Here is a 9,669-nt window from a genome sequence, read left to right on the forward strand (position 1 = left end):
AAATGCCATATGAGTGAAAATAAGTGTTTCTTTTCTGGCTTTCTAGTTCCATCCATGTCATTGCAAACGGCAAGATTTTGTCCTTTTTATGGCTGAGTAGTATTCCATTGTGTACATATACTGCATCTTTTTATCTGTCCTTCAGGAAGTTAAAAATTAGTCTGCAATCCAGCCATTGCACTACTAGGTATTTACAAATTATTTTTTTAACTTTATTTTTGAGAGACTAAGTGGGGGAGGGACAGAGAAAGGGAGACACAGAATCTGAAGCAGGCTCCAGGCTCTGAGCTGTCAGCCCTGAGCCCAATTATGGGGCTCAAACTCACAGACCGAGAGATCATGACCTGAGCTGAAGTCGGACACTTAACTGACTGAGCCACCCAGGCGCCTCTTACAAATTATTTAAAAAAAAAAAAATAGTACCAATTAGAGAATAATTGGAAAGGAGGACAATTAAAATCAAGAAGTAAGCAGGAAACATAAATGGAACTTCAGGAACTAAAATACTAGTTCTTAGATACTATTGTCTGTATATTTTACATATTCAAGGATATAAAAGATAAAATTGAGCATCTCAAAAGATACCCCCCAAAAAAACCCTGCAAACCCTAAAAGTACTTGGACTTTATTTTTTTATATAAATCCAAATTAACATATAGAGTAACGATTTCCGGAGTCGAATTTAGGGATTCATCACTGACAGGTAACACCCAGTACTCCTCCCAACAAGTGCCCTCCTTAATGACCATCCCCCCACCCACCTCCCTGCCAGCAACCCTCCATTCTGAGTCTCCTGTGGTTCGTGTTCCTGTTTTTATATTTTTGCTTCCTTTACCCTCTGTTCATCTGTTTCTTAAATTCCACATGAGTGAAATCCTATATTTGTCTTTCTCTGACTTGTTTTGCTTAGCATAATACACTTTAGTTCCATCCATGTTGCAAATGGCAAACGGCAAACTTCCGTTCTTTTCGATTGCTGAGTTAATAGTCTATTATATATATATGTATATACACCACATCTTCAGTGGACATCTGGACTCTTTCCATAATTTGGCTATTGTAAATGCTATAAATGCCATATATAAACATCAGGGTGCGTGTGCCCCTTTGAATCAGCATTTCTGTATCCTTTGGATAAAGACCCAGTGGTGCAATTGCTGGGTCCTAGGGCAGTTCTATTTTTAACTTTTTTAAGAACCTCCATACTGTTTCCCACAGCGGCTTCCCCAGTTTGCATTCCTGCCACTGTGCAAAAGGGTTTCTCTTTCTCCACATCCTCGCCAACATCTGTTGTTGCCTGAGTTGTTGGACATTTTGATGGGTGTGAGGTTGGTGTATCGTGGTTCTGATTTGTATTTCCCTGATGTTGAGCATTTTTTTTCACATGTCTGGTCATCTAGAGGTTTTCTCTGGAAAAGTGTCTATTCATGTCTTCTGTCCCTTCACTGGATTATTTGGTTTTTGGGTGTTGAGTTTAAGTTCTTTATAGAATTTGGATACTAACCCTTTATCCAATATGTGATTTGCAAACATCTTCTGTCAGTTGACTTTTGGTTTTGCTGATTGTTTCCTTCACTGTGTAGAAGCTTTTTATCTTGATGAGGTCCCAAAAGTTCATTTTTGCTTTTGTTTCCCTTGCCTCCTGAGAAATGTCAAGAAGTTGCTGCGGTTGAGGTCAAAAGAAGTTGTTGCCTGTTCTCTCCTTAAGGATTTTGATGCTTTTCTGTCTTATGTTAAGGTCTTTTGTCCATGGGAAGTTTATTTTTGCATGTGTGTAGGAAAGTGGTCCAGGTTCATTCTTCACGTCACTGCCCAGTTTTCCCGGCACCATTTGCTGAAGAGACTCTTCTTTCCGTCGGATATTCTTTCCTGCTTTGTCAAAAGTTAGCTGGCGGTACATCTGTGGGTAAACTGGGTTCTCTAGTCTGTTGCATTGATCCATGTCTGTTCTTGTACCAGTACCAAACTGTCTTAATTGCAGCTTTGTAGTAAAGGCTAACGTCTGGGATTGTGATGCCTCCAGTTTTGGTTTTCTTTTCAACGTTACTTTGGCTTTTCTGAGTCTTTTGTGGTTCCATACAAATTTTAGAGTTGTCTGTTGGATCTCTAAAGAATGCTTGTGTTATTTTGACCGGGATTGCATTGAATATGTAGATTGGTTTGGATAACACATTTTAACGATATTCTTCCTATCCATGAGCATGAAAGGTTTCCCATTTCATTGTGTCCTCTTCAGTTGCCTTCATAAGTTTCCTATAGTTTTCAGCACACAGATCTTTCACCTCTTTTTATTCCTAGGTATTCTATGGATTTTGGTGCAATTGTAATTGGGATCGATTCCTTGATTTTTGCTGCTTCATTATTGGTGTATAGAAACGCAACCAACTGCTGTACATTGATTTTTGTATCTTGGAATTTTGCTGAATCCTTGAATCAGTTCTAGAAGCTTTTTTTTTTTTTTTTTTTTTTTTTTTTTTTTTTTTTTTTTTTTTTTGAGTCTTTTGGGTTCTCCACAGAGTCTCATGTCTTCTGTGAAGACAAAGTTTGACTTCCTCCTTGCCAGTTTGGATGCATTTTATTTCTTGTCTGATCGCTGAGGCTAGGACTTCCTTCACTATGTTGAATAACCGTGGTGAGAGTGGACGTCTGTTGTGTTCCTGACCTTATGGGAATGCTCTGTTTTTTCCCCCTTGAGGATATTAGCTGTGTGTCTTTCATGTATGGCCCTTATCTTGAGGTATTTTTCTTCCATCCCTACTTTCTTGAGGGTTTTTATCGAGAAAAGGTATTTTGTCAAGTGCTTTTTCTGCACCTATTGAGAGGGTTATGTGGTTCTTGCCCTTTCTTTTATTGATGAATGACATTGATTCGTGGATCTTGAACCAGACCTGTATCCCAGGAATAAATCCCACTTGATCATGGTGAATAATTCTTTTAATGTATTGTTAGACACTGTTTGCTAGTATGTTATTTTTTGCATCCATGCCCATCAGTGAAATTGGTGTGTAGTTCTCCTTTTTAGTGGGATCTTTGGTTGTGGAATCCAGGTAACTCTGGCCTTATACAATGAGTTTGGAAGTTTTCCTTCCATTTCTATTTTTTGGAACAGCTTCAAAAGAATAGGTGTTAAGTACTTTTTTTTTTTGTTTTAGTGTTTATTTTTGGGAGGGAGGGGGAGAGAGCGAGAGAACGAGCATGAGTCAGGGAGGGGCAGAGAGAGAGAGGAAGACACAGAATCTGAAGCAGGCCTCCAGGCTCTGAGCTGTCAGCACAGTGCCCGACGCGGGCCTCGAACTCACAAACTGTTAGACCATGACCTGAGCCGAAGTTGGACGCTCAACAGACTGAGCAACCCAGGTGCCCCTAGTCGTCTTTAAATGTGTGGTAGAATTCTCTTGGAAAGCTGTCCTCACTGGATTCTTGTTTGTTGGGAGATTTATTATTGATTCAATTTCCTTACTGGTTATGGGTCTGTCAAATTTTCTATTCCTTTTTCAGTTTTTGTAGTTCATATATTCCTAGGAATTTACCCATTTTTTCTAGATTGCATGATTTATTGGCGTGTGATTGCTCATAATATTGTATTTCTGCAGTGTTGGTTGTGATCTCTTTCATGTTATTTGGATCCTTTTACTTTTTGATCAGTCTGGCTAGGGGCTTATCAATTTTGTTAATTCTTTCAAAGAACCAGCTCCTGGTTTCACTGGTCCATTGTTTTTTATTTTAATATCCTTGATTTCTGCTGTAATCTTTCCTGTCTTCTGGTTTTGGGTTTTATTTGCTGTTTTTCCAGCTCCTTAAGGCATAAGGTTAGGTTGTATATCTGAGACCTTTCTTCCTTCTTTAGGAAGGCCTGGGTTGCTATATACTTTCCTCTTATGACCACCTTTGCTGCGTCCCAGAGGTTTTGGGCTGTCAGGTTTTCATTTTCGTTGGCTTCCATGTACTTCTTAATTTCTTGGTTAACCCATTCATTCTTTAGTAGGATTGTCTTTAATCTCCAAGTATTCATGATCTTTCCAAATTTTTCCTCATGGTTGATTTCAAGTTTTCATAAGGTTGTCTAAAAATATGCATGATATGAACTTGATCTTCTGTATTTGCTTTAGGATGAAATGTTCTGAATATGTATCAGGTCTGTTTGGTCCAGTGTGTCATTCAAAGTCATCATTTACTTGTTTTTCTCCTTAGATCTATTGTTGTAAGTGGGGTGTTTAACTCCCCTATTATGTTATAAATTAATTTCTTTGTGACGAATTGATTTATATATTTGGGTGCTCCCAAGTTGGCACAAACATTTACAATTGTTATATCTTCTTGGTGGATAGACCACTTAATTATGATATAAATCCCTTAATTTCTTGTTTTATTTTTTTTATTAAATATAACTTATTGTCAAACTGGTTTCCATATAAAACCCAATGCTCATCCCAACAGGTGCCCTGCTCAATGCCCATAATGCACTTTCCCCTCTCCCCCAACCCCTATCAACCCTCAGGGTTCTCTAAGGTTGTTTGCCTCCCTCCCTCTCTGTAACATTTTTTCCCCCATTCCCTCCCCCATGATCTTTTAAGTTTCTCAGGATCCACATGAGTGAAAACATGGTATCTGTCTTTCTCTGGCTGACCTATTTCACTTAGCATAACGCCCTCCAGTTCCATCCACGTTGCTACAAAAGGCCAGATTTCATTCTTTCTCATTGCCAAGTAGTATTCCATTGTGTATATAAACTGCAATTTCTTTATCCATTCATCAGTGGATGGACATTTAGGCTCTTTCCATAATATGGCTATTGTTGAAATGCTGCTATAAGCATTGGGGTACAAGTGCCCCTGTGCATCAGCACTCCTGTATCCCTTGGGTAAATTCCTAGCAGTGCTATTGCTGGGTCATAGGTTAGTTCTATTTGTAATATTTTGAGGCACCTCCACACTGTTTTCCAGAGCGGCTGCACCAGTCTGCATTCCCATCAACAGTGCAAGAAGGTTCCGTTTCTACACATCCTCGCCAGCATCTATAGTTTCCTGATTTGTTCATTTTAACCACTCTGACTGGCGTGAGGTGGTATCTCAGTGTGGTTTTGATTTGTATTTCCCTAATGAGGAGTGACGTTGAGCATCTTTTCATGTGCCCATTGGCCATTTGGCTGACTTCTTTAGAAAAGTGTCTATTCATGGCTCTGCCCGTTTCTTCACTGAATTATTTGTTTTTTGGGTGGGGAGTTTGGGGAGTTCTTCATAGATTTTTGGATACTAGCCCTTTATCTGATATGTCCTTTGCAAATATCTTTTCCCATTCTGTCCGTTGCCTTTTAGTTTTGTTGATTGTTTCCTTTGCTGTGCAGAAGCTTTTTATCTTCATGAGGTCCCAATAGTTCATTTTTTGCTTTTAATTCCCTTGCCTTTGGAGATGGGTTGAGTAAGAAATTGCTATGGCTGAGGTCAGAGAGGTTTTTTCCTGCTTTCTCCTCTAGGGTTTTGATGGTTTCCTGTCTCATATTCTGATCCTTCATCCATTGTGAGTTTATTTCTGTAAATGGTGTAAGAGAGTGGTCTAGTTTCATTCTTCATGTTGCTGTCCAGTTCTCCCAGCACCATTTGTTAGAGACTGTCTTTTTTCCATCGGATGCTCTTCCCTGCTTTGCCAAAGACTAGTTGGCCATACATTTGTGGGTCCACTTCTGGGGTCTCTATTCCATTGGTGTATGTGTCTGTTTTTGTGCCAATGCCATACTATCTTGATTATAGCTTTGTAGTAGAGGCTACAGTATGGGATTGTGATGCCTCCTGCTTTGGTTTTCTTCTTCAGTATTACTTTGGCTATTCAGGGTCTTTTGTGGTTCCACTCAAATTTTAGGATTGTTCATTCTAGCTTTGAGAAGAATGTTGTTGCAATTCTGGTTGGGATTGTGTTGAGTGTGTAGATTGCTCTGGATAGTATTGACATCTTAATATTCCTCCAATCTATGAGCATGGAATGTTCTTCCATCTCTTTGTATCTTCAATTTCCTTTATAAGCTTTCTATAGTTTTCAGCATACAGATTTTATGTCTTTGGTTTTTATTCCTAGGTATTTTATGGTTCTTGGTACAATTGTGAATGGATCAATTTTTCTCTTCCTGTTGCTTCATTATTGGTGTATAAAAATGCAACCAACTTCTGTACATTAATTTTGTACCCTGCGACTTTCCTGAATCCATGTATATGTTCCAGCAGACTTTTGGTGGAATCTATCGGGTTTTCTATGTATAATGTCATGTCCTCTGCAAAAAAGTGAAAGCTTGACTTCATCTTTGCCGGTTTTTATGCCTTTGATTTCCTTTTGTTTGCTGATGCTAGAACTTCCAACAGTATGTTAAACAACAGCGGTGAGAGTGGACATCCCTGTTGTGTTCTTGATCTCAGGGGAATGTTCTCAGTTCCCCTCCATTGAGGATATTAGCTGTGGGCTTTTCATAAATGGCTTTTATGATTAAGTATGTTCCTTCTATCCTTTCTTGGGTGTTTTTATTAAAAAAGGATGCTGTATTTTGTCAAATGCTTTTTCTGCATCTATTAACAGGATCATATTGTTCTTTTTTTTTTTTTTTTTTTTTTTTTTTTTTTACTAATGTGATGTATCACATTGATTTGTGAATATTGAACCAGCCCTGCAGCCCAGGAATGAATCCCACTTGATCATGGTGAATAATTCTTTGATATGCTGAATTAGATTTGCTAGTATCTTGAATTTTTGCATCCATATTCATCAGGGATATTGGCCTGTAGTTCCCCCCCCCCCTCCCCCCCCCGGTCTCTGTCTGGTTTGGGAATCAAAGTAATGCTGGCTTCATAGATGAGTCTGGAAGTTTTCCTTCCCTTTCTATTTTTTGGAACAGGTTGAGGAGGATAGGTATTATCTCTGCTTTAAATGTCTGGTAGAATTCCCCAGGGAAGCCATCTGGTCCAGGACTCTTATTTTGGGGGAGATTTTTGATAACTGATTCAATTTCTTCACTAGTTATGGGTCTGTTCAAATTTTCTATTTCTTTGCATTTGAGTTTTGGTAGCATGTGGGTGTTTAGGAATCTGTCCATTTCTTCCAGGTTGTCCAGTTTGTTGGCATATAATTTTTCATAGTATTCACTGATAATTGTATTTCTGAGGTATTGGTTGTAGTAATTCCATTTTCATTTGTGATTTTATCTCTTTGGGTCCTCTCGAGAAGCCTGGCTAGAGGTTTATCAATTTCATATATTCAAAAAACCAACTCTTGGTTTCATTGATCTGTTGGGTTTTTTTTTGTTTGTTTGTTTTTTTGGATTCTATATTTCTGCTCTGATCTTATTTCTCTTCTGGGTTTTGCATGCCTTTGCTGTTCTGCTTCTATTTCCTTTAGGTGTGCTGTTAGGTTTTGTATTTGGGATTTTTCTTGTTTCTTCAGATAGGCCTGGATTGCAATGTATTTTCCTCTCAGGACTGCCTTTGCTGCATCCCAAAGCGCTTGAGTTGTATTTTCATTTTCATTTGTTTCCATATATTTTTTTCTTCTCTAATTGCCTGGTTGACCCATTCATTCTTGAGTGGAGTGTTCTTTAACCTCCATGCTTCTGGAAGTTTTCCAGACTTTTTCCTGTGGTTGATTTCAAGTTTCATAGCATTGTGGTCTGAAAGTGTGCATGGTATGATCTCAATTCTTTCATACTTACGAAGGGCTGTTGTGTGACCCAGTATGTGATCTATCTTGGAGAATATTCCATGTGCACTTGAGGAGAAAGTATATTCTGTTGCTTTGGGATACAGAATTCTAAGTATATGTCAAGTCTATCTGCTCCAATATATCATTCAGGGCCCTTGTTTATTGAGTTTCTGTCTAGATGTTCTATCCATTGTTGTAAGTAGAGTATTAGTCACCTGTAATTATCACATTCTTATCAATAAGGTTGCTTATGTTTGTGATTGTTTTATATATTTGGATGTCTCCGAATTCAGTGCAGACATTTATAATTGTCAGCTCTTCCTGATGGATTGACCCTTTAAATACTATATAATGCCCTTCATCTCTTGTTAAGGTTTTCAATTTAAAGTTTAGTTTGTCTGATATAAGTATGGCTGCTCCAGCTTTCTTTTGACTTCCAGTAGCATGATAGATCTCCATCCCCTCACTTTCAATCTGAAGCTGTCCTCAGGTCTAAAATGAGTCTCTTGTAGACAGTAAATAGTAGATGGGTCTTGTTTTTCTATCCATTCTGATACCCTGTGTCTTTTGGTTGGAGCATTTAGTCCATTTACATTCAGTGTTATTGAAAGATATGGGTTTAGAGTCATTGTGATATCTGTAGGTTTCATGCTTGTAGTGAGGTCTCTGGTACTTTGTGGTCCTTGCAACATTTCACTGAGTCCCCCTTAGGATCTCTTGTAGGGCTGGTTTAGTGGTGAATTCCTTCACTTTTTGTTTGGGAAGACCTTTATCTCTCCTTTTCTGAATGACAGACCTGCTGGGTAAAGGATTGTCAGCTGCATATTTTTTATGTTTATCACATTGAAGATTTCCTGCCATTCCTTTCTGGCCTGCCAAGTTTCAGTGCATAGGTCTGCTACTACCCTTATGCATCTACCTTTGTATGTTAGGGCCCGTTTATCCCTAGCTGCTTTCAGGATTCTCTTTATCCTTATATTTTGCCAGTTTCACTATGATGTGTCCTGCAGAAAATCAATTCAAGTTATGTCTCTAGGGAGTTCTCTGTGCTTATTGGATTTCAATGTCTGTTTCCTTCCCCGGATCAGGGAAGTTCTCATCTATGATTTGTTCAAGTACACCTTCAGCCCCTTTCTTGCTTTCTCTTCTCCTGGAATTCCTATGATATGGATACTGTTCCATTTGAATCACTTAGTTCTCTACTTGTCTCTTAATCCTGGTTTCCTTTTTCTCTTTTTTCCATAATTTTATTTTCTAACTCACCTATTCTGTCCTCTGCCTCTTCAATCCATGATGTGGCAGCTTCCATTTTGCACCTCATAGCATTTTTTAACTGAAAATCTAGTTTACATAATAGAAGTATGGCTACCCCAGCTTGCTTTTGATGACCATTATGTGATGGTTCATCCTTACTTTCAATCTGCAGGTGTCTTTAGGTCTAAAATGAGTCTTCTGTAGGCAGGAAATAGATGTGTCTTGTTTTCTTATGCATTCTGATATCCTGTGTCCTTTGATTGGAACATTTAGTCCATTGACATTTAGAGTAAGTACTGAAAGAAGAATTTAGTGCCATTCTGTTGCCTGGAAAGTTGGTGTTTCTGGTGAAGTTCTCTGGCCCTTTCTAGTCTTTCTTGCTTTTGGGCTTTTTGGAGAAAGGACAAAACAAACAAGAGCCCCCCTCTTAATTTCTTCTAGGGCTGGTTTAGTGGTCACAAACTTCTAGTTTTTGTTTATCTGGAAACTCTTTCTCTCTCCTATTTTGAATGACAGCCTTGATGGATAAAGAATTCTTAGCTGCATGTTCTTCTGATTCAGCACATTGAATCTATCCTGCCACTCCTTCCTGGCCTGCCAAGTTTCTGTGGTCAGATCTGTGATCCTCATCTGTCTTCCCTTGTAAGTTAAGGACTTCTTTCCCTTGCTGCTTTCACAACTCTTGTCTCTTTTGTGAATTTGACTATGATATGCCTTGGTGATCAGTTTTTGTTGAAT

This window comes from Panthera tigris, chromosome B4 (assembly GCF_018350195.1).
Source record: "Panthera tigris isolate Pti1 chromosome B4, P.tigris_Pti1_mat1.1, whole genome shotgun sequence".
Classification (NCBI taxonomy): Eukaryota; Metazoa; Chordata; class Mammalia; order Carnivora; family Felidae; genus Panthera; species Panthera tigris.